Source organism: Sinohyriopsis cumingii, chromosome 1, assembly GCF_028554795.1.
Source record: "Sinohyriopsis cumingii isolate HCF-2022 chromosome 1, ASM2855479v2, whole genome shotgun sequence".
Lineage (NCBI taxonomy): Eukaryota > Metazoa > Mollusca > Bivalvia > Unionida > Unionidae > Sinohyriopsis > Sinohyriopsis cumingii.
Genome location: NC_142961.1, coordinates 123,906,170 through 123,933,661, shown reverse-complemented (window position 1 = coordinate 123,933,661; position 27,492 = coordinate 123,906,170). Strand labels below are relative to the sequence as shown.

Here is a 27,492-nt window from a genome sequence, read left to right as displayed (position 1 = left end):
AAAAGGAAAAACATTTGGAGTACTATTATCCCATCTTACAGGGTACATTATAAAAATCCCAACCTTATACATTCAAGGCGAACTAATCAAATTTGGAAAATTCGCAAACATTTTAGGTATGTATTACCACCAGCACCTCTCATGGAATTATCATATCACCGAATTAGTACGAAAATGTAATGGAGACCTTAATCTCCCGAAAAACATCAAAGGTTTACAATGGTATGCAGACCAAGACAAATTAGTAACACTTTACAGGGTCTTCATTAGTTCATAACTGGATTATGGATGTTAAATCTACGCATCTGCCAAACAATTCATTCTCAAATGCCTTGACATAATCTAAGCTATGGTTCTGCGCATATGTACAGGCACACTCCAAAATACCTCTGAAGAAGAACTACAGATCATAATAAGCGAAACATCTTTAACATTAAGAAGAGAAGAGTTAACATTAAGATATGCAGCCAGAATCTCCAGTCACAACCCCTGACATCCCACAAGGGACATCATTAACAAATACAACATCCCATTTAGCCGGAGACTCGTCCCCCTCCCACCATCTGGGAAAAAGATCCACTCTTTATGTAAACAACTACAACTCGGCTGCCTTCGTGCAGAAACGACACGATATCCAGAGCCATGGACAAGAAAACAACCTAATATCATCACCATAGCAACGACTTTCGGATCCAAAGAAGAACAACCGTTAGAAATATATCAGAGATCCTGACTATATTAGACAATTCTTATAAAGAATTTGTCAAGATATACACAAATGTGTCAAAATCATACAACCCAGATAGGACTGCTGAAGCACTCACTATACCGGAATTGAATAAGGAAATAGGAAGCAGACTCCTGGATAATTGTTCAATATACACAGCAGAATTCTGGGCTATATTTGAAGCAGTGAAGACAGCATACGAACAGAAATTCCAGAAAACATTCATAATAAGCGACTCACTGAGTGTGCTAAAAACCGTGGAAACAGGAAACTCAAGGGGGCGTGAAATCTCCCCAAAAAAGCAAACTTGCTACTTAACAACATGGGAAAACAAGACCAAAATGTAGAATTCATGTGGGTTTCGTCGCATATTAACATCCCAGGTAACGACAAGGCCAACTTAGCAGCAAAAAACAAACTCAACGAACAAGAACCGGCCAAAATCGTGTACAGAGTCCCAGAATTAAACAGCATGATATCCAAAAATATCTCCTCTAAATGGCAAACCAAATGGGATACATGCCCCAAAGGACTCACGGTTTACTCGATACAAATAAACAGTGAGTCCCAAACCGAAAGCACCAGACACCAATATCAAACACCATCAACGAATCATTAACCAAATTAATACAAGAACAACCCTACTTGCAAACAGTATGGGGAAACATGTCCTTGATAACTGTGGAAATGGAGCAAAATGCCCCAACTGCGTTGATGATGATCTCCAGCATGTTTTCAACATATGCCCGAGATATGGAGAGCAAAGGACAAAATTAACCACCACATTAAAGAAAATTGGATCATCATATACCTACCCCGAACTACTTTATAAAACTAATCCTAACACCAATCAAACAAATTCTGCCATGTTGATCTTCCTTAGGGAGACTGACAAACTCGACAAGATATAATCCTACCTATTATACTCAGACCGGCTCGACATATCATAAATTCTATATAGTCTTACAATTAGCCACTTACTCAACCCAATCACCCATCCGTAAGTTTCATGCATTAAAACAGGTGGGGAAGTGGGTGCGAAGGTAGTATACGGTTTAAGGCCCAAGTAGGGGCGTGTACAGCGAAATGCGAACTGATGCTGCACCTGCCCCCATCACCCACTACAGTACTCTGGGTGGTTATACAGGCAATGCAGTTTAGTGACAGATTCAGAAGTAGGACATATCTCAATATCCATTATACAATATATGATTACCACATCACCGGACATCCCTCGTGGAATGACTGGGCGGGAATTTAGGGGTGGGGATAACATACGGTTTAACGCCCAACTAGGTGTGTTTTCCGCGAAATGTGGGCTGATGCTGCACCTGCACCTATCACACACTGCACCACCCTGGGTCGTCCGAATGCATGATCAATTAAGCAATGCAGTAGATGATTAGTAACTAATTAACCATCAATTTTCATCTTAAAATATACGAATTAACTGGCCAATACACCTAGATATCATAAGGTGGCTTAAATCCCAGCCATCGGGGCCCGCTGTACAATGCAGCAACGAAATGACTTATAACGTGTTAGAAATCAAAAGTAAGAACTCAGAATAAGACCCATAAGGTGGCTAATAACCCAAAGGCATCAGGACCAGCTACACAATGTGGCACCATATTTGCATAATTAGGAAATACGTCCTAAGAATTTAGAACTATAAGATGACTAAACCCCAGTCATCAAGCCCTTCCCCCCCCCGTACAAGGAGGAAACACTAATTATTAGAATAGAAACCACAAATAATATTCGACTAAATGCATTTCCCTTAAATAGACTAGGAGATTCATCATGTCATCTCTATATTATCCTACAAACAGTACAAATGATTTTCCGAATTACAAAACGACGCCATTTACTAGTCGGAAACTGGGAAACCTGAAAACCTCCCGGATGTAGGGGCATTCATTCCACTCTGTCTGACATACCTTTGCCACTGCCAGACATGTACCATATAAATGAGTGCGTGTGGGCCATTTCCACTCACCATGAGTCCCGTGAGACATCAAAGTCTCGAAATCGGTCTATTCAATAGCACTTCCAAAATGCATTAATGCGTTGTGGGCAGTGGCACTATTCCTCCTCCTCTAATAAATCAAATATCCCCAAACGGAGCACTAACTAGTAGTAAATGCCCATATGGGCGCAAACGACTTTAATTAAAATGACTGACTGACTGGCAGTCTGCCCATCAATTGTTGAATCCTCCTGCTATAAAGATGTGCTCAAGGCTAGTCAAGCTGAACGAAGCTTACTTGAATTTACATCGTGTCAGGCACAGCCTCATACAGAAGCCTGCAGGGATAGAGAATGTCAGAATGTTAAAAGTGACTGAAGACCTGATAAAAGAGGTCTACAGATAGAGAATCAAGAAAAAGAAAGAAGAATGGATGAAGAAGTACAGACTTCAGAAGCAGAGAGCAGCAGCAGCAGCATCAACAGGAACCAAGACAAAGGTTTTGTCGACTGCTGCGTAGGCACAAAAGAGTTCTCCTTCTCTTTCCGAAGAAGCAGACACTATCCTGTGGGAAATCCTGCCGCCAGACGGGGACACAATATCAGACAATAAACAATTGTCATAGCTCCATGTCCATAAAATAACAACCCTTTTCAGGGCTATCCAAATACTATAGAAAAGAGATACTAATTCAATTGCCAGTGGTATGTTAGTAAGTTAAGAAAAATAGAAGTGTGCATATAAGCACTTAGTTTCTTTAACTTTGACAAAATAGTCGGTGAGTTTGTGATTGTAATTAGTGTTTGTAAGTAAAAAAGTGAGTGTTCTTATAGGTTCGCGCCATCCATGTTTTGGGGTAAAGATATGGATCTTGTACGTTTTGGTGTCAGTGGTGTTTTCCTTCACTGGAGCGCTCGTCAGTCTGGCTATCCCTTGTTGATTCGTGAACTAAGAATTAGCAGCAGATTAACCAAGCTTATGGAACTTCAGATGAACCTGGAGTACGCCCGGCGCCTGTTGAATGAGCTGGCCATGGAGACCATAAAAGAAAGTACCAGAGTTATGAAAAAAAGTGGAGGAGAAGAAAAGAAAAGAAGCGGAGGAAAACAAAAACCTATCTTACCTCACCTCATCACGAGACAGACCAGCGAAGTCAAGCTTTTGGTGAGGACACCCCCCCTGCAACAAGCACCACAGCCACTACCACCATCAAGACCCGTGGTTCCCCAGATAGAAAATCGGGATGTGGAATTGGAGAGGCAAAGACAAGAATGGGAGCCTCAGCGACCACAACATCCGCGGGTGTATAATAGACGAAGAAGACAAGAACAAGCCTTCACTATCACTCAAACGGAGAAATGGGATAGTGAAGCCACTAAAATCCCGTCTGTGCTTCCAACCACAACAATCAATTTGGACAACGATTGGAGTCGGCGTTGTGTTTGTGGTACTCGGCCTGGGAGGTGTCACCATTAAGCTGGTGCATCTGAAGTTACAAACAAAGCAGCCCTTCCCAGGGCTACCAAGATCTCTAGAAAAGAGACTATTCAAATTGCCAATTGGCGAATACGTGGAGCGGTGTGATTATAAACACTGATTCCTTTGCTGATGTAATTGTGTGTATGTGTGTATATGTTTGTGTGTGTGTTTGTATGAGCTCGCTTATGTTTGTGTGGATAGTAAAGTGTGTGTTTGTATAAGTGCGCATAGTAGATTTTGTGGGTTGTAAGCGTTCACGTACGTTTGTGTGGATAGTAGATATTGTGGTTTTTTGATCGTATATTTTGGGCTTGTTTTTTCTCCTTCAGAAGTGTATAGTATACTTCGATATTGTGGATAGTATAGTTAAAGGTTTGTTTTTCTCCTTCCCGTGTGTGGATAGTATATTTTGGTTTGTTTTCGCTCCTCATCGTTATGTGGATAGTATATTTGTGGTTTGTGGATAGTAGAGTAAGGGCTTGTTTTTCTCCTTCCCGTGTGTGGATAGTATATTTTAGTTTATTTTTGCTCATCAACTTTATGTGGATAGTATATTTGTGGTTTGTGGATAGCAGAGTATGGGTTTGTTTTTTCTCCTTCCCGTGTGTAGATAGTAGATAATATGTGAAGTGAGTGTAAAGGATGTTTTCCTTCACGTCCGTGCTTGACAAATTTAAAGTCAAAGCGTTCTCGTTCGCGCCATTCTACACATAATAAAAAAGGATGACAATATAGTTGTTTAACACTTTGAAGGACAGTTGGTACTGGGTGGTGGATGCCGCCTGTGTGGTGGAAAGGTTACAAAATGAATGAAGGCGTCAAGTTACCAAAGACTTTGTGACAAGTCAAGTGGCCAGCCTGAAAGTTACCAGGGATTTGGTACAAGGTATGATCGAAAAGGAAGTAGAAAAGTTAGGCTTCATTCAACCTCCATATGTAAGAGTGGGCACCTTGAAGGAGGCCACAGATAATGTGATGAAAGTAAGGTGTTTGTTGGAAGACATATTGCATTGGACAGAGTGGTCCTTTGTGAAGTGGGTCTTGACCAGCTAAACAAACAGAAGAACCAATGAAAAAGTGATGAAAAAAGACGTGAAGAAGACAAAAGACAAGTGGTCTAAAGAAAGAAAAGGACAAAGAAAACAGAAATAACAAAAACCTTTGACAGACTAAATCAAAACTGGATGAAGGTGCAGGGAAATGTAGATCGATGGGTCATCCTGACTGGATGCCAGAGATGGAAAAAAGGAGGAAGAAGGAATGACTGAGAAAGTGAGGACATATTGGAAGAACTGGAGAACATAGAAGAACCCAAAGGTCCTTTTCAGGATCACTCATATGCCTCGAAAATATTTGCTTTCTTGCCTAAAAAATGTTTAGTCGGTTGTATAATGTATTGTGTCATGTATGTTGTATGTTGTATGTATTGTCTCTGTATCTGTCCCACCAGACCCGCTCCCGCCAAGCGTTCTAGGTTATTATCCCGCTGTTTGGTCGATTGAGGGCAGCTCCTTTGTTGCTAATAGTTAGTACCGTGACGTCACCTCCTCTGTAATGAATGTCCCATTGTCCCTAGGCAGGCCTAATACTTTTTGTCACTCTATAGATCTATCCATGTTAAAATTCCCTATGTTAAATTCCCATTGTCTGTAGACAGCCCCACAATGTTAAATTCCCATTGTCCCCAGAGTGCCGGGACCATGTTTTTAAGTGTTCTTATCATTGTCCCTAGGCAGCCCCACTATACTGCTGTCGGGTCACGGTAATCGTGCGTAAGAGAATAACTCTATCCCGCGGCAATGTTTAGACAGCAAACACATGGCCGCGGCAATTATACATGTCTTAATACCTATTCTTAGCAAATGTGACATAGCCCATGTTCAGTTGTAGCGGCCTGCATGTCAACATGTAGCCCATACTTTGTGATATTGATCTACATGTCTACATTCAACATTTAACCCATGCTCAGTGATACTGATCTAATGACTACATTTATCCCATGCTCAATGATATCAGTCCAGCTGTCATCATTTAACACATGTTAAGTGAGCATTGTTTGGATTGGTGACGAGAATGGTGTTGGTTCAAATCCTGCAAACGTCTTACTGAAGTAATGCGTTGCTAGTGTAAGATTGAATCAATTTATTGCTAGTGTCAGCCTGGAGACCTTACCTGCTAGTGTCAGGTTGAAGTAATGTGTTGCTAGTGTCAGATTGGAGCAATTTATTAATAGTATCAGACTGGAGCAAAGCGTTCTAGTATCAGACTGGAGAAGTATGCCTCTAGTGTCTTATCGAATCAATGCGTTTCTGTTTCAGATTTGAGTAAAAGGAACTAGTGTGTTAAAATGAGTAACATTTTGCTAGTGTAACAATGAACCAATGTAACGATGTATTCATACTCTGGAGTAGTGTCTTGATATTGTCTTTTCTTTGGAACCAATAACGATGTCTTCAGACTTAAACAATGTTTGGCTAGTCTGTAAGATTGAGCCAATGTAACGATGTATTCAGACTGAGCAGTGCATTGATATTGTCAGATTGAACCAATGTAACGATGTTTTCAGACTGGAGCAATTTACTGGTATTGTCAGACAGGAGCAATGTATTGGCATTGCCAGACTGGAGTAAAAGATTTCTGAAATGTATTGGTAACGTTTGATAGGAGCTGATTAATTATATGGTCACACTACAGAAACGTAATGTTAGTATTAAAATGGAGCGTTCCTTGTGTCAGACTAGAGCGATGACTTGTTAGTATTAAATTAAAACAGTGAGTGCTAGTGTCAGACTACATAAATATAATGTTGATATTAAAACAGTGCGTTTCTGGTGTCAGACTACATAGATGCAATGTTAGTATTAAATTCAAACAGTGTGTCTCCTGTCAGACTACACCAATGACTTGTTGGTATTAAATGAAAATAGTGCGTTTCTGATGTCAGTCAACATGAATGTAATGTTAGTATTCCAACAGTGCGTTTCTGGTGTCAGACTTCATATATGCATTGTTAATATTAAATTAAAACAGCGTGTGTATCATGTCAGACTACAGCAATGACTTGTTAGTATTTAACTAAAACAGTGCGTTTCTGATGTCAGACTACAGATATGTAATGTTATTATTACATTAAAACAGCGTGTGTATCATGTCAGACTACAGCAATGACTTGTTAGTATTTAACTAAAACAGTGCGTTTCTGATGTCAGACTACAGATATGTAATGTTATTATAACATTAAAACAGCGTGTGTATCATGTCAGACTACAGCAATGACTTGTTAGTATTTAACTAAAACAGTGCGTTTCTGATGTCAGACTACAGATATGTAATGTTATTATTACATTAAAACAGCGTGTGTATCATGTCAGACTACAGCAATGACTTGTTAGTATTTAACTAAAACAGTGCGTTTCTGATGTCAGACTACAGATATGTAATGTTATTATTACATTAAAACAGCGTGTGTATCATGTCAGACTACAGCAATGACTTGTTAGTATTTAACTAAAACAGTGCGTTTCTGATGTCAGACTACAGATATGTAATGTTATTATTACATTAAAACAGCGTGTGTATCATGTCAGACTACAGCAATGACTTGTTAGTATTTAACTAAAACAGTGCGTTTCTGATGTCAGACTACAGATATGTAATGTTATTATTACATTAAAACAGCGTGTGTATCATGTCAGACTACAGCAATGACTTGTTAGTATTTAACTAAAACAGTGCGTTTCTGATGTCAGACTACAGATATGTAATGTTATTATTACATTAAAACAGCATGTGTATCATGTCAAACTGTAGCAATGCAATGTTAGTATTAAAATGTGCGTTTCTGGTGTCAGACTGCATAGATGCAATACTGATATTAAACATGTGCGTTTATAGTGTCAGACTGCAGCAATGCAATGTTAGTATTAAATTAAAACAGCGTGTATCTCATGTCTGACTGCAACAAGGTAATGTAAATATTAAGACAGTGCGTTTCTGGTGTCAGAATACATAAATGTAATGTTAGTATTAATTAAAACAGCGCGTGTCTCCTGTCAGCTTGCTTGCTTAGTCACATTAAAGAGGCTTGCGCACAAAAAATGTATGTGCCTCTGGTTGATTCCTGCACCGCAGGATGGTAATTGTTCCTGAGGGAAGGAAACAGTGCCTCATCCCCCAGGCTTTTATGCCCTCAAAGAGTGCTGATAATTTAGCCGTCAGTTGGCGTCAGCTGGCGAAACATAATGTTTCATGCTAGCAGAGGGGTATTCTGACACGAGTGGGTATAGACCCAGCACGCACTCCTGTCGAATGTGTTTTTAATTTTTATTTAACTTGTTTTGTTGAGTGGGAATGGTACCTACACTCACTCATCTATATGGAACATTTATGCCCGCATAGCACGCTATACTGTAGTGCCCGGGCGTGGCAAGGGAGGGAAGGCGCGGGAGGGCCGTCGAATGTTCTCTTTGGTGGTGTCCGCTGGATCTAGGTTTGTGTTCAAGGTGAGTTTCAATTTTGGTTGATCAGTATAGCCAAAGAGAAACTGATAATATCCTGTGCTGTTTTGTAGGTTAGTTTGATTGGTTTGAGAAGGGTGAGAGAGAGATAAGATAATTTTTGCCCCTCCCCTAAATATGAATATTAATATTTGGTGGGGGTTTCACTAAATTGGTTGGGATAGGTGGGCGATCAGATCTCTTTGGTTGTGTCAAAACCGCCCGTCCTAATTGTTTTACCTAAGTTTGTTATGGGTTTGGATTGGGGTGGGGTGGGGGGCGGAGGGTATATTAATCAGGCAGGTTTCTTTGCCGAGTGCTCGGATCAGTTGTGACTTATCAAAGTCGCCAGCCTTATATGATTATTTAATTTGGTTATTTATATCTTATTTTTGAGGCCTGGTATTTCTAGAAATCTTATTACGTTTTGATTAGTTAGATGCTTATTTGGATTTGATGTATATATTAAGTCTGGGTATTTATAAGGTGATCTAATTTCTTTTTGAGCCTTTTGGAAGCTGTTTCTTGCTTTCCTGAATTTAGTGCAATCATTGAATATATGTTTGAGGTCTTCTACATTGTGACAATTGTGACAATTTATGTTTGCTGGTTTTGAACTTATATATTTTTACAAAATTTCCTGCTAGTCTGGTTTTTCCTGTCATTATTCGGTTAATGATTTTTTTGTTCAACGCTGTAGCCCTTTGATGGATCGATCTACTGTTTTTAGGAATGAGCGCAATTTCCTAACCTTTGTGAGAGGAATTCCAATGTTGCTGCCACTTTTGGATTATAAAGTTTTTAACAAAGCATTGTGCTTCTGTGGAACTATATCTTAGCGTGGCTGGACTGGGGTCTCCTGATTTAATTTGTGCGACTTCTTGTCGGCTTGTTCATTTCTGGGGATCCCTATATGCGATGGTATCCAAATAAATTCGAATAATTGGTTTTTTGAGGATGATTCTTTGAGCATATAGTAAGCAATGTCAAGAAAAAGCCCTCTTGTCTAAGTGTGATGGTTTTTAATTGAAGTGATTACACTTAGGGAGTCGCTTATAATGACAGATTTTGGGATGTTTTTATCTGCGATCCATTGGAGTGATTCACTGATTGCCCAGAATTATGTGGCGAAGACTGAGTAGTGATCTGGTAATCTGGTTCCCATTTGGATGTTGTATTCTGGGATTTAAAATGCAGCTGCTGTTCTTGGCGGTTCCGCTGTTTTGGATCCGTCTGTATATACTTTAGCATGTCGTTTCAATGTCATTTGTTATTATTGATTTAAAATTTTTTTCCTGATGAAGTTTGTTACCGTTTTCCGTGGCTTTGGTATTTATCCCTGGGTTAGCTTGGATCCAAGGGGTTTGGTCAGGTGGCTTGGTGTATTCTTCCTGTTGCTCAAGGATTGGTAGTTTTTCCCTTAGGTCTAGGACTAGTTTGCCGCCTGGTATATTCGATACTAGTTTTTGTCTAAACGTGATATTACATTTGTTTATGGCTATTTTGCAGGGTGTGTGTGTGTGTGTGTGTGTGGTGTATTTGGGTGGTTATTTAGTCGAATTGAGTACCTGAGTATCATTTCTTGCCTTCTCAGGTATAACGGAATTTCTCCAGTGAGAACTTGGAGCTCGTCTTGTGAAGTGGACGGTAGTGCTCCGGTGCACGATTAGTGCTTTTCGTTGGATGGTGTCAAGTTTTTGTAGAGTGTTTGCTTTGCTGAGTTGTAAACTTGACAACCATAGTCCAGCCTGGATCTTATTAGGGATTTATAGATCGTGAGTAAGGTTTCCTGATTAGATCCCTTTGTAGTTTCTTTTAGATTTCTAGTAAGTTTAGGTCGTCAGACTCTATCAGTGTAATGTTAGCATTAACACAGTGCGTTTCTGGTGTCAGACTACAGCAATGTAACGTTAGTATTAAATTAAAACAGCGTCTTTCTCGTGTCAGACTGCAGCAAAGTAATGTTAGTATGAAAATGGTGCCTTTATAGTGTCTGACTGCATAAATGTAATGTTAGTATTAATTACAACAGCGTGTGTCTCGTGTCAGACTGCAGTAATGCAATGTTATTAAAACAGTGCGCTTATGGTGTCAGGCTTCATAAATGTAATGTTAGTATAAAAACAGTGCGTTTATAGTGACTGAAACATAAATGATATGTTAGTATTAATTAAAACAGCGTGTGTTCATGTCGGACAACATCATGGTAATGTCAGTATTAAAACAGTGCGTTTATAGTGTTAGACCACATAAATGTAATGTTTGTATTAGAAGAGTACATTTCTAGTGTCAGATTACATATATGCGATGAAGTATTATGACATTTTGTTTCTAGTGTCAGGCAACATCAATGTGTGTGTGTGTGTGTGTGTGTGTGATATGGATTTTTAACGTTGCTTTAACAATTTTTCAGTCATATCGCTACGATGTCTGCAATGTGACAGTTTATAGTGATGTCTAGCATGATGTCCCACCTAGTCACATTATCCTGTCACCAGGCCGACCAGTCCTAACACTAACCTCTTAATGCTGAGTGCCATGCGAGACAGCTGTTAGTACCATTTTTGTAAGTCTTTGGTATGACTCGACCGGGGATCGAACCCGCGACCTCCCGCATCCGAGCTGGACGCTCTAACCACTAGGCCACTGGAGCGGTCACAACATCAATGTAATGTTAGTATTAAAACAGTACGTTTCTAGTGAGAGATTGGATCCGGGCATAACTATTGGCGGAATTAAACAAATGGATTACTAGTTAAGATTGATGTAGAGTATTTCCTGTGTCACACTGGAGCAGTGCTTCGCTAGTGTTAGACAGGATCAATATCTTGCTAGTGTAAGATTGGGGCAGTACGTTTCTGTGTCAGTTTGGATCAATATCTTGCTAGTGTAAGATTGGGGCAGTACGTTTCTGTGTCAGTTTGGATCAATGTCTTGCTAGTGTAAGATTGGGGCAGTACGTTTCTGTGTCAGTTTGGATCAATATCTTGCTAGTGTAAGATTGGGGCAGTACGTTTCTGTGTCAGTTTGGATCAATATCTTGCTAGTGTAAGATTGGGGCAGTACGTTTCTGTGTCAGTTTGGATCAATGTCTTGCTAGTGTAAGATTGGGGCAGTACGTTTCTGTGTCAGTTTGGATCAATGTCTTGCTAGTGTAAGATTGGGGCAGTACGTTTCTGTGTCAGTTTGGATCAATGTCTTGCTAGTGTAAGATTGGGGCAGTACGTTTCTGTGTCAGTTTGGATCAATGTCTTGCTAGTGTAAGATTGGGGCAGTACGTTTCTGTGTCAGTTTGGATCAATGTCTTGCTAGTGTAAGATTGGGGCAGTACGTTTCTGTGTCAGTTTGGATCAATGTCTTGCTAGTGTAAGATTGGGGCAGTACGTTTCTGTGTCAGTTTGGATCAATGTCTTGCTAGTGTAAGATTGGGGCAGTACGTTTCTGTGTCAGTTTGGATCAATGTCTTGCTAGTGTAAGATTGGGGCAGTACGTTTCTGTGTCAGTTTGGATCAATGTCTTGCTAGTGTAAGATTGGGGCAGTACGTTTCTGTGTCAGTTTGGATCAATGTATTGCTAGTGTAAGATTGGAGCAGTACGTTTCTGTGTCAGTTTGGATCAATGTCTTGCTAGTGTAAGATTGGGGCAGTACGTTTCTGTGTCAGTTTGGATCAATGTCTTGCTAGTGTAAGATTGGGGCAGTACGTTTCTGTGTCAGTTTGGATCAATGTCTTGCTAGTGTAAGATTGGGGCAGTACGTTTCTGTGTCAGTTTGGATCAATGTCTTGCTAGTGTAAGATTGGGGCAGTACGTTTCTGTGTCAGTTTGGATCAATATCTTGCTAGTGTAAGATTGGGGCAGTACGTTTCTGTGTCAGTTTGGATCAATGTCTTGCTAGTGTAAGATTGGGGCAGTACGTTTCTGTGTCAGTTTGGATCAATATCTTGCTAGTGTAAGATTGGGGCAGTACGTTTCTGTGTCAGTTTGGATCAATATCTTGCTAGTGTAAGATTGGGGCAGTACGTTTCTGTGTCAGTTTGGATCAATGTCTTGCTAGTGTAAGATTGGGGCAGTACGTTTCTGTGTCAGTTTGGATCAATGTCTTGCTAGTGTAAGATTGGGGCAGTACGTTTCTGTGTCAGTTTGGATCAATGTCTTGCTAGTGTAAGATTGGGGCAGTACGTTTCTGTGTCAGTTTGGATCAATGTCTTGCTAGTGTAAGATTGGAGCAGTACGTTTCTGTGTCAGTTTGGATCAATGTCTTGCTAGTGTAAGATTGGGGCAGTACGTTTCTGTGTCAGTTTGGATCAATGTCTTGCTAGTGTAAGATTGGGGCAGTACGTTTCTGTGTCAGTTTGGATCAATGTCTTGCTAGTGTAAGATTGGGGCAGTACGTTTCTGTGTCAGTTTGGATCAATGTCTTGCTAGTGTAAGATTGGAGCAGTACGTTTCTGTGTCAGTTTGGATCAATATCTTGCTAGTGTAAGATTGGGATAGTTCGATTCTGTGTCTGACTGGAGCAGTGGCTTTCTAATATCACACTGGAGCAACATATTGCACGTATCATATTGGAGCAATGGTTTGCTAGTGACAGACTATAGCAGTGGATTTGTATTGTCAAAATGGAGCAATGTAATGCTAGCGACGGCTTGTAGTACAGTATTGCTATTGTCCGCCTGCAATATGTCCCGTCTAGTGTCAAATTGGAGCAAAGTGTTGCTGGTGGCAGATTATGTTATTACTTCACACTTGATATCCATGTGCTAAAAATGAATTTGATATCACAAACGTGTAACACTTGAGTTTCAAAGATCCTGGCATACGTCCTGTCAAGTTTTTGACACTGCAAGAAAACATACAGCTAAAATATATCATTTCACAGACAACTTCACAATATTAGGATAAATCAGCATAGTGGTGTTTGACTACAACCTTTACTAAGTGACTTACTACATTATTTTTAAGAGTACCAATAGTTAAAGTGACATTATAATTCATAGAGATAAAGTGACACTAATGTATCCCGAGTCAAACTGACAGTATGATGAGCACAGCTAAACTGTCATTATAGTATCCATCGTTAAATTGACATTATATTATATGAAGTTAAACTGACATTATCGGACCCGGATTTAAACTGACATTATAGTACATAGAGTTAAACTGTCATTATAGTAGAAAGATTTAAACGACATTATAGTACTTGGAGTTAAACTGTCATTATAGTACATATAATTAAAATGCCATCATAGTACTTGGAGTTAAACTGTCATTATAGTACATAGAATTAACCTGTCATTATAGTACCTAGAGTTAAATTGACATGATAGTATCCGGACTTGAACTTACGTAATACGGAAATGTTACAGTGGCAATATAGTAAGATGGCAGAACTACAGAGGAAAGATATGGTTATATTGTAAACGTCGAGAGTATGTTGAAATTGGTACAAAAAATGGAGATTTACATGTTTGGCTTAAATAAGTGTTTGCACTATTGATAAAGGGACGAGTATTCATTTCGCTTATTTGCCTCTATGGCTTGTTCTGTCTATAATCACATCAAACACGACACGGAATGCTTACACCGTTCATATTCTTGTCTAGTTACCTACAACCGTCTGATGTAAATACGAACATATTTTCTCAAGATTGACAATTAAAAAAGAAACTTCGTTTATCTTGTGTGTGGTTTTTCAACATCCCGACTCAGATTACGTTATTGAAATGCATGCAGTTGTATAATGTTGCATCCTTATGTCCCAAACGCATTAGTTTCTTATCGTCAGCTTCGCCAGGTAATATGTTTATTCCTAAAATAGGACCCATATCGCATTTTCAGTAAAGACCTGGATAATTGCATGACATAGCTGTTATGTTGCGGTGTCTATTCTCATCAAAGTAGCCATGCATTTTGCAGAGCGGCATGTCCTGGTGCTGAGTTTTCTTTCTTATTTTGTTGTGAATCGCACTCTAGTATGAAACGAAAATGCATATTTCAGTTTTATGAGTTTTATATTTGCACATTTTTTTCTAAACCCTTTTAATAATGTCATTATCCTTAAGATGAATCAGTTTAAAGCTAAGCTAATTCATGCTATAACAAGAACGCCTGCCTATTTTACATTGGGTCAAGTTCATAATCAATGAAACATTCTCGCTAACCTCTTTGAATTTTGGGTCACTAAACAGTCACAAATTTCTTCAATTAAGTTTTTGCTTGAATGGTTTAAATTTCCTAATGTTGTTATCCCATTTGCAAAATGCCCATTTATGATTAAACTGCAAACGGACAAGTGAATAAAGTGACGATCTTGGTGCTAGTGAACATTATAGTGATACAATTAAGGATTTGTGAGAGAATACCTGAATAAAACGAAAATGGATTTTGAATGGTTTGAACTGTGATTTACCGAAAATGACACACATCAAGCCACTTGACAAAATTTAGTTCGCGGGCTATGATTGTCATATTAACCCATTTTCACGAGCCATTTCTTCAGATTATTAGCTAGCCCACGTGTTTCTCTGAATTGCCTGACATCAGTCTTTTTTGACCATCTGCTCTTCATCGTGTTTCTATAAATGACTTGGCAAAAATCTTTTCCGATTATGAGCTAGGCTCATCTGTCTATGAATTACGTAATCACACATTTTTCGATTATCAGCTAGCCGTCATGTTTCCATGAATTACATAACAACTTTTTTCCAGTTATTAACTAGCCCTCGTGCTTGTATCAGTTACATAGAAGTCATCTTTATATGACTATCATCTTTTTCGACTATCATCTATCTCTCGTTTTTCTATGAATTATCAAACCGCAATCTTTTCTGATTATCAGCTAGCATCGTTTTTATCAATTAAATAACCGCCATCTGTTCTGATTGTCAGTTAGCCCTCTTGTTTCGATTAATTTCATAACCATATTTTCCGGTTATCAGCTTACCCTCGCATTTTGATGAATTGCATAACATCCATCTTTTCCTATCATTAGCTTATCTTCGTGTTTCTATGAATTACAAAACAGCGTTTACCGAACACCACAAATTGATTTCATGATCTGACAAGTTTATATAATTAGTTACTGATTAGAGGTAATCGCTGCAGATATACATGAAATATGAAATACAACACAATGCAGGTGAATAAGGAGACAACACATTCTTATAACTGTTCTTATTTAAAGACATAGCTCTCAGTTTGTATGCTACTTATGTAGCATCATACATACATATATATATATATATATATATATATATATATATATATGCAATTTACGCTACAGTTAGTTTTCTTGGACCCGTTATGACTATACAAGTTACGTTACATTATGTTTCTTGGGCCTGACTTGACTATGCAAGTTACAAAACAGTTTGTTTTCTTTCGTCTGCCCTTACTATGTTAGTTACGTTACAGTTCGTTTTCTTGGACCTGACCTGACTATGCTAGTTACGCTATTTAGTTACGCTACAGTTCGTTTTCTTGGACCTGACCTGACTCTGCTAGTTACGCGACAATTTGTTTTCTTTGCCCTGACCTGATATGCTAGTTACGCTATAATTTGTTTTCTTGGGCCTGGCCTGACTATGCTAGTTATGCTAGTTTGTTTTCTTGGACCTGATCTGACTATGCTAGGTACAATGGTTTGTTTTTCTTGGATCTGACCTGAATATTCTACCTATATTGCGGTTGTTTTCTTGGGCCTGACCTGGCTATGCCAGTTATGATACGGTCTGTTTTCCTGTGCCTGATATTGGCCACATGGCAACTGACACGTGCAAACTGGTGAAAGCATGTATATAGATGTAGTGAAGCTGTATATAGAAAATAAAAATAAGTTTGGAAATTGGCTGTCACATTGTTTGCCAGTCCTAACAATAACAATAAAAAGTATCGTTTTACATAATTTAAAAACAAAACGGTTTGGTCAGTCAGACTAAGATGTATGAATACTCATTTTCCCCAAGAGGAGGAAGCGGTTCAGCATTTAGCATATCAGACTTTTGATCGAAAGGATGACGGTTTGATACCATTGGGTCAGTCCGGGCTATATTTAGTTCTATCCCATGATCACACGCCATAAGACTGTGATTTTAAGACTGTGATTTTAATAACAGCTGGTGAAACGTATACAAGCTAACATACAATAATTTACGAATGGAGAATAACTGGTAAAGTCATGCTTTGTATATACACAGATGACATTTAAAATGCGTGACTGCAGTTTTACGTTGCTTGACGTTCTAAATAAGCAGCTCAGGGTGCAAATTTTGACATCTAAAAAGTGGGGGCCTGTGGGTGTGGAGTGGAATGGAGTTCTTGCTGTTGTTTTTTATGGTATACGTTGTTGATATAGACAATGGTTCACCTAAAGTTCACTGGAAACTGATCGGGAACCGAAGGGGTTATCTATGATTTACCGATGTATCAGACATCCAGATCAGTATCACGTGACCGTTTAAATAAAACCAAATTGCAAGATACTCAGTCAACTCATAATTATTGGAGTTATACTAAATTAATAATTAAGGATAACCTGTACAATATGTTTACTGAAAAGATCTTTAAAATACTACATTTTAACATTGTGACCAGTAATATTTTAGATAACGAAGAATTATTATAGTTCACTTGCCCATCATATGTTAAGCAATCTTATAATATAATCTGTACTTGATTTTTGAAAAATTCTACTGCCGGTTATTCAAAAGCAGCAGTACGGAATAGTAATTATTAAATGCTCATTTATTTTCTCCGTTAACTTTACATTGTCAGAATCGTGCAAAATTTTACGATACTGAACTCGCGCGCAAATACACATATTACATTCACGTGCATAAAGGTACTACTTTCTATTGCAAACAAACAATGGACGCAGACGCCAGCACTTTTGATTTATTTTATTTGTCTGTGGATGAAGTAAACCAACTGTTTGAGCCATTTGAAAGTAAAGACGCTAAAGCTGACAACGTGAACGTGATATCAGAAATTTGCAGCGATGGATGTATGATAACAAACGTGAGGCACGCTGCATTGAAAATATCATTCCGGATCATTTAAACACGTATTTAGCCGAGATGTTTATAACGATTCGCAAAGCCAATGGTTCTGAATATGAGCCATGCTCTTTAGATTCAATAAGAAACAGCATAGGACGGCATCTTAAAGCTAAAGGGTATCCCGTCTCTCTTAGAGACCGTCCATTTCAGATATCAATCGAAGCACTAAATTCTAAAAAATGCAACTGAAGAAGGCTGGGTTTGGAAGACAAGCAAGAGAATCAGAGCCGATAAGCCAAAATAACGAAGAACCATTATTTTCAGCCAGCGAAATGCTCTGTCAAACGCCAGCTGCTTTGCCAGACTAACTGTTCTACTTTTTTGGAAAAATGTTTGGATTTAGAGGCCGAGACGAGCACAGAAAATTAAAGTTTGGAGATGTATTAGTTTTCACAGATTCAACAGGTACAAAATATCTTCAATATACTGAGAGGGATAGCAAAACCTTTGACGGTACTGGAAAGGATGACTACAGATCAACAATATCTCGCATTTTTTCTACTGGAACAACACCGGAGTGAGACCCTGTTCATCTTTACCTGCAATATTTGAAACGAAGGCCCTTGGAAATGATGGATCCTGACAGCCCCTTTTATTTGACACCAATTCCCATGCAGAAACTGACAGAAACTTCCCAGATCTGGTAATTATATTTCTAAAGATTTAATTAATGTCTTTATTTAAAATAAAAATATAAATAAAGAAAAATATATTCGTACAATTCTTTTCCGACAATAAAAAGAATAAATGAAAATATAATTATATCAAAGTAAACTAAAAATATGGAAATATCTGGAATAAATTGGTCTCGGATAATACCTGCAATTTTTATATTTTGTCAAGTAAAATATATTTTACACTTTTTATATGCACACGTTCATATAAATCTGTCTTTGTATATTTTGCAAGGTTGGTTGATGCATTTCACTGTGACAATTGTTTGGTATTTGCAGAGTACACAATTTATTCCATATTTTTCCATATTTTTAGTTTACTTTGATATAATTATATTAACTACTGTGACAATCCTGTTGAATGCTGGTATCCCTCCAACAAAGATCATGCAAATAACTGGGCATACAAATATGTAATACATAACTGGTAATAATAATGAGAATAAATACTTGCCTTTTTGCATCTTTAATCTCCTCAAAATGTACTTTGTGGGCTCTTTCTGCTAATAAGAATTACGTGGTTTCCAAATACTGATCCGCATCGCGGAAAAGTACGGTAATTTGTAGGCCTATAATCCAGACTACTTTTCTGAAACCGAAATCACACTACAAAGTAGACTATACTGCACTCCAAGAAATTGTTGTTCTCCAAAAACAATGTTGAATCCAGCATCTTCTTGAGAATTTAGATTTAAAACCTTTAATATTTTTCCAGCTTACGATTAAAAGTTATCCATGGTAGAGCAGAAACAGTTATGCAGCTTATTGTCAACGCCAGTCCCTCAAGTCACATGTACATCGTGCGGAAAACACCCCGAAGGAGATAATCAGAATTTAGCTGGCTTGACAGAACAGCTAAATCCCTTCAGTAATGACCAGCTGGGAACTTTGTTCAATGGCTCAGTCATTCATAATATGACTTTGAATTTCACTTTTAGATAGAGCAAAATGGGATTTCTTTTTCAAATGAGTGACTGAGCACAAGGTACGCTATGAAGAGTTAAAAGGTCGATTGGCGGAGCTATGTGCGCATGAATACTGTTATTGTGTATTGAAGAATCTACGGTTGTGAATTTATTTTGGAATAAAGCATATATCAAATACACCTTTTTCTTGTAATGTACTTTATTATTAAGCCTTAGGTAGTTAAACAAAAATGAGCATATATTAAAAAGGTTACTGCATTTGTATGGGAAAATATGAACTCGTTTTGTCGGATGGATATACTGTACTCCCAAAGTCGTGAAGTATTTCCATCCGAAAAACTAATATTTTCCCATACAAATGCAGTAACCTATAATTATTGATAATATTTGAATTAACAAAGTCATTGATATTTTTAATCAATACATACATAAATTACATAACTTAAGAGAAATGAGTAAACCGCTATCATCTATTATATTTTCACAGACATGATCTCACTAATATGCATTTGCCATGTCCCATAGTAAACATTTATACCAAAACGTAAGACAACTTATTGTTAGAAAACGATATCGGACATAATTACACGTTTTTGCTTTAAAAACAACTTTTTTTCAATCACTCATTTTCTGACCCTGCAATATTATATTTTGACCCATCTGTCCTTAAGCTTACAGTATAACAAACTTTAATCGAAATACTATATTCAATATAATAAACTCTAATGGAAATGCTATGTACAGTATAATGCTTTGTACTGTATAACAAACTCTAATGGAAATGATGTGTACAATATAACAAGCTCTAACGGAAATGTTATTCACAGAATAACATACTCTAGTACAAATGCCCTTTCAGAGAACGTTTTGGTGCTGACACACAATATTCTTGAGTGTCGCGCAGACTTAGTTGATGAGCATCTGCTAGGGCCTGATCATTTTTTTAATTGCTCATCTTTCTTCCGACACTTTTCTTCAATTTCACCTACCGAATCCGCAACTCCTAGGATGAAACATGGAAATAAGTCCCTTTGAACACGTCCAAAATCTTTACATAGGTTATAAGCCAAATGAGGTCTCCTCAATTCATTCATCTTTCATGATATTTAAATTAATTGCTTTCTGACAAGAAAGTGTGATGGATCTTTACTACCTCAATGGTCACCCGATTAAAATCAGCATTTGTTTATGTGCAGACTACATTTTGTTTTATTCTTGCATGCTTTTAAACTAAAATTTAAAACTGGTGGCTGCCCGAAGAATTTAAATGTATTCGTTTGTCTTCGACTAAATATATTTGTTGAATGTATTATCTTTTCGCAAATACTTCAAGACACACGGTTGTGCATTTCATAATCTAGATGACGATCTACTAATATTTGATAGAACTCCATTTTTTTTTTATACAAGAAATGAGCAGATGACTTATTTGATATGAGTAATTTCTTTGAATAACAAGCTACCAGCAGTCATGGAAACGTACATGATTTTTGATCATTTAAATGACTCATACATTATTATTAACAGTATAGAACAAGGACAATGAATGTGAAATAGAAAAACGTTATATTTAAATTTCATTGGACATACTCTTTCTTACAAGTTCGTCTATTTGTGAACTTTGATGGCATCGTTTATGGATACTGTGTATACAGTGTTGATACATGTATTGCGGAAATATATATATCTTGAGATAACAATAAATGAACAAAATAATCATGTAATAGTGCATATATTTCAAAAAGCTGTAGTTGCAAATTATTTGTTTGTTTTCAAGCATAGAGCGTGAATGTTACAATGTCATGTAAAGAAGATTCACTAACTATCCCTGAGAATGAGCTTTGTACTAGGATTGTGTGAATTCTAAATGCATGGTTTGTGGACACTGTACACAGTGTAGATGCCTGCATTGTTGACGTTAATGCATTATAGGAACAAAATAATCAAGTAACAGTACATTGGTTTCTAAAATCTGAAGTTACATATTATTGCTTAGATTTAAAGCAAAAAACCCGAATATTAAATTGTAATATAAAGACGATTCATTAACGATCTCTGAGAGCAATCTTTATACAAGGTTTGTGTGAAATCTAAATACATGGATGTGGAAACTTTGTCTAAAGTGTTGATACTTGCATTGTTGAAGTTATATGTTGGGGAAAACCGCAAATGAAGGAAATACACGGATGAATGATATTTTGATCACTGCAGTTTGAAGTTTGACATCAATGATTTGATTTAAAGTATACAGAGATTATATTCAAAATGTAATCTTTAATCAAAATAATCTTTCTTACAAGTTCGTGTGATTTTCATAGGCATGGTTTGTTGACACAGTGTCCACAATGATGCTTCACTCATTGTGGAGTCACCATGTATTTAGAAAGCACAATAGATACATCATGAATAATGTTAACTGTAAAAAACCGTAACACCGTTCTCCACTGTATATCCTCAGGATACATTCCTATACTTTTATTAAATTTTGCCTCCCAAATTTGGTAATCCCTATCATGGCAGATAATCTCTTTGAACACGTTGCCTAAAATCTTTACAGACGTTGTAAGTCAAATGAGCTCACCTCATTTCATGCAACGTTCATGATAATGACTTCATTTGCCTTAGGAGAAAATGAAACTACTTCAATGGTTCCTCAATTTTCAGCATTTGTGTATATTCCGACGACATCATACATGATTTTCTGTTTGACATTAAAACTACTTGACTGCCAATGCAATTCATATCGATGGTTTGGCTGCTCATAAATATATTCCTTGAAGTTATTATCTTTTTACAAATACATCAAGGCACTCGGTTGTGCATTTCATTCATCTGAAATGCAATCAAAAAATTACTGACAGAATTATGTTTGTTACAAGAACTGAGCAGATGGCTTAATAGATAGGAGCTATTTATCTGAATAACATGCTACCAGTAGTCGTGAATAGGTGCACGATTTCTGATCATGTCAATGACTCAATACATTTGCATTAAAAGTGTAGAAGATGGATCGTGAAAATGTAATAGAAACATTGGACATACTCTTTCTTATGCGTTTGGCTATGTGTTAATTCTGAAGGCATGATTTGTGGACACTGTCCACAGTGTTGATACATACATTGTTGAAATGTATCTATCTTGAGAAAGCATTAAATTAGTAAAATAATCATATAACATAGGTTATAAATGAAACAAAGTTCTCCACATTTCATCTTTCATGATATTTAAATAGCATGTCTTAGGACAGGAAACTGTGATAAATCTTTGCTGCTTCAATGGTCCCTCGATTAGTATCCACAATTGTTTATATTTAGAATACATTTAGGTTACGCTTGCAAATAAATCAGTGATGGCTGCTACAACTTTACAAATGGATTCTTTTTGTCTGATCCTAAATATATTTGCTGAAGGTATTAGTATCTTTTGATAATACATAAAGAAACGGTTGTGCATTTTTAAAATCTGACAGATCATCTACTAATATTTGACAGAACTGATATTGTCACAAGAACTAAGCAGATGGCTTAATTGATACGAATTTGTTTACATGAATAACAATCAGTAGTTGTAAAAAACGTGCAGAATTTCTAATAATTTGAATGACTCAATAGTGTTTGATTGAAAGTAAAGACGAACAAGGACAGTGAAAATGTAATTGAAATAGGCTATATTTTCATTAATTAGACATACTCTTTTTTACAAATTTGTCTGTGTGAATTCTGAAAGCTTGCTTGGTGGACACTGTGTTCACCATGTTGATACATTGTTTAAATATATCTTGAGAAAGCACTAAATGAACAAAATAGTCATATGAACGGTTTGTTGAATTCTGTAGCCTGCAGTTTCTCTGTACCGGTTTGATTAATGGTGTAGCGCAGAAATATAGAAATATAATATAATGAAGATCTATGAAACGTTTCAGTAAATAATCTTTGTAGCAAGTCTATGTGAATTATAAAAGCATAATTTGTGTCCGTAGTTTTCAGACATACACTGTTGAAAGTTATATATGGGGAAAGCAACAAATGAATAGAATAGTCGTATCAACGGTATATTGATTTCTAAAGTTTGAAGTTACACAGGACTGATTTTATTTGAAGTGTACAGAAAGAATAGAAAAAAAGTTAATTTTCGCTCCAAGTGGTGATGATAGTGATATGGTTGAACATGAAGATCTTCAGCGTGCACATGTATTTTTATTGCAATTCATTTTCAGACATCTTATATGAGACTTACATTTACAGTCGATGGCATGAACGTTACTATAATTATTCGCGTTCAATACATTTCAGAACAAAGAAAGCTGGGTGACAAAAAGGAGTTATCTGGACAAATCATGAAAATGCTGTAAATACAGAGTCAGTTTGAAACGTTTTTCAGACTTCTGAAAATTACTAGGGACAAAGAACTGCTCAAAGGCTTTGGGGACAGAACAAGTCATTAGAAATAGAGACTGGGCAACAATTAAATACTCTGTTTACAACACCATGCAAAGACCGAAAACAAGAAACAAATAATGGTAAAAAAATCGTTATATCATACCTGGTTTGCAAACATTTGGATAGGCTGAAATGCAAAAAATAATTATGCCTTTCACATACAAGGAACATTTTCTACATATAAAAAGCTTAATATGGTTGGCATTTATATACAATTAATTTTGAACATAATACAATTACAATATTTAAAGGAGATAATGAGAGAAAAGGAGAAAACGTAGAAATGAAAGGATCTAGAATCTATACTATTTATACCGGAAATGATACAATAATTATTGTGATCAAGCTGTTTGGTGGTTTAAAATAGTTTCTAGTTGATGGTTACCTTAATATTTACTCTTCTTAATAAATCCAAAATTGAATTCACTTTGATTAGTTGAAGTAGTAATTTGTCTTTTTGATGATATAATCTGCAACATTTAAGAAATAATAATCATATTATATTTAACGATTCTAACATGAAATGAAATATTTTGAAATACATGTTTTCAATACAAGGTATTGGCATGTTTTAATTACAGTTTAAGGTTTATCTGTCATCTGTATTCTGATTGTACTGCACAGTTGTAAGTGATGGTATTTTTGCAGGCGTAATAGTAAAGTTCAGTCCTATGTCGTGTCACATTTGGTACATGGTGTGCTGATAAACATGAGAAAATAATAACTTTGTAAATCTTTAGAGTGAGAAATGGACAGTTTCGTCTTAAATGTATGGCTGAAATACGATGCAACCACATGATAAAAAACTGATTTTAGAAAACATTGGTTTATTTACGAATGTAAAAACGTGTACAAATTATCTGTAATATGTTGCTGAAACTTTCTGTTACATAATATTTCAGCTACCAGTGAGATGCTAATGCCGGCAAAATCTAGGCCTGGCACTTCAGTATGCGACCAGTTTCGCCCGCCAATTATGTTTGAATGTTATATCATAAATGATGTAATTACAATTGGCAAATACATATTGTGGTAAAAGAAACGAGTTTCGTTCATAATATGTGTAACCATGGGCTCCCGCACATAGCGGCCTTTTTTGTCTATTTTCATACACTTATCCAATAAATATTATTAGAGAAATTCTGCTTTGTTTCAAAGTGTTTATTCTAAAAATATTGTTTTCAAATATGCATATTTATGTTTATCTGGCTCATTTGTGTAGTGTATGAACTGGTACGAGTTGCCCTCGTAAAGAGCGAGAACCAGTGAATCATGCGACTATACAAGCAATACAACAAAACTATATTCAATATGCAGTTGTTGTGGGACGAAAACTATGAGGGGTAACTAAATAAAGGACATAGTAGTGTCATTATGGAGGTTTTAAATATTCGTGACTTTTCTGGGTCAATGCTTCTATTCCCACAACTATTACTCATTTTAGCACACTGTGGACTATTATTGTCAGTAATCCATGATTGTGAAGTGGTTCAACCAGGAGTCATACAGTGACCATCAAAACTGCTATTTTACTGTACTAATATTCTGGACTGTAATCCACGTGCCATTGCCAGATCTGTGATTAATAAATCAGTCATTGTTGAGCGGCCTCATTAATGATTTTACCAACCGCAGCCTGCATTATTTATGTTGATTGTATCACAACTGCTTTTAATATTTATTGAGACACTGATCGCCACAATCGATCTAGAAGTGATTGAACCACTTGTAATCCAATTTTGTTTCCATCGGATCCAGCATATGTTTGATACAATCAACGAATTGCACTGCAATATGTTTTGCGACTGGTGCAGCGCACGGTGACAATTCCGAAAGTAATACTGGCGTGGCTGAGAACATTCTGATCATAAACGGGTTTGCTCGCTTAGGTTATTCACGTCAATGTACAACTGTCATTATATTAAATATCAGGTTGATCTCTAATGTTTAGTTGTATCGTCAGTGTTTCTTTCACCACGAAGATGTACAACGTGATCGTCTTGATCCACAAGGGTACAAGTGTCAAGTTCTTATCATGAAATGGAAGAAACACATGTACTGTTGGGTTAATTGACAATAAATTAATCTGATTCATTGAGGTAATTCTGAAAATGTCATATACGATATGACATGCAGTCCTTATATAGTCTATTCATTTTCTGGAATAGCATTCGGCTAATCACAAACTGTTCTCAAAGGCTAGAGTATTAACATATTAGCTACTTTAACTGATTATTGGACATCATGTGTTAATTTGAGTATGTCCCCTTTGTGAAAGTTCAGTATCCAGTTATTTTAATATTTAAGATTTTTTAAGACTGATTGAACTTACGTCATTACATTTCAGTTGTATGTCATAATTTCAATCAACATTATGTAGGAGAGGAAGAAATAAATTTGTTGTATGATTTACAGAGCATATCTCAATTAACATATTCTTTAAACAGATTAATATATCATAGTTGTTTCCCATTCCGCAGATTTATATAGCAGAGTTATTTCCCATTCCGCCTCTCAGTAGTATCGATGATACAATTTAAAAACATTAATTTCTGTTTTACTGTATAGAATTCATAATACTTAGCCTGAAGAGCACTTTGAGGTATGACCAAGAGAGCATGAATTTTATCACCAGTTAAATTATTTTCTCTAAAGTTTTGGCATACCTCAATTTCATTGGTTTTGCCATGTCACAAGATTTCGATAGTTTGTATTTAAAATCAGAGACATCGTCAACTAAATTAATCAGAGATTCTTAAGTTAAATGAAGTTTCTGTTTCAACAACTTCAACGACTTCAATGGTCCACGTGATGTGTCCTAAAACAATTTCAAAAGGACTAAATCCAAAGGATTCTTGAACCGTCTCTCTGATAGCAAGCAACAATCAGTAAACACCGTTGTCCCAATCGTTTTTGGTACCAAATAAATATGACCATATCATATTCTTTAAAATCTGATGACATCTTTCCCATGCTCCCTGGCTTTCGGGGCGATACGCGGGATTTGAACTGTTGAATACCTAATTCATGCATAGCTTACTGACATACAAATATAACCGTGATCAAATTCGATGGACGTAGGAAGACCAAAAGGTGTAAAGAACTTTATTAAGGGTTTGACTATAGTTTAGTCTTAATATTCCGTAAAGGAAACGTTTCTGGAAACCATGTTGACGCACACATAATGGTCAACAAGTATTGGTTCCCTAACTTGATACCTATCCGATCTCACCCATGTGTACACACAGCAAGATACTTACGCTCCTCTTCTGATAATCGTATACTCATTATTCCCAGTATGAAAACAAAGTCATATGGACAGCGTTCTTTTGCATACCAGGGCCCAGCAACGTGGAATAATTGCCCACTGATCTTAGATACAAAGACACAGTGATCACATTCAAGAGGGCTCTCAAAACTCACTTATTTCGACTGCAAGAACAAACGTAAAAATCTAATAATGTTTCCCACCTGAAATATTCTCAGCATGTTTTTTAATTTTAATGTTTTTTTCTAATTTCATGGTGTTTGTTTTTGTAATAATATTATTATATGTTTCTTTTGATCTTATAGGTGTTGTCTAATGTTGCAAAGCGCTTAGAGCTTCTAAAGATTAGGCGCTATACAAAGTCCTCATTATTATTATTATTATTATTATTATTATTAGGTAAAGAATCTATACAATCCAGTATTCTAATAAATGGTTCATTAAATGCAGGAACTGGT

At 36.7% G+C, this 27,492-nt stretch overlaps 1 long non-coding RNA gene across 2 annotated transcripts in view; it reads left to right on the top strand.

The window, feature by feature from the left end:
* The first annotated feature begins 8,425 nt into the window (after window positions 1-8,425).
* Window positions 8,426-27,492, top strand: part of LOC149807801 (uncharacterized) — a 30,579-nt gene continuing 11,512 nt past the window's right edge. For both annotated transcript variants that reach the window (XR_016417308.1, XR_016417330.1), the window contains exons 1-2: window positions 8,426-8,677; window positions 23,620-23,846. This is a non-coding gene — a long non-coding RNA (uncharacterized LOC149807801). The remainder of the gene's footprint in view (window positions 8,678-23,619; window positions 23,847-27,492) is intronic.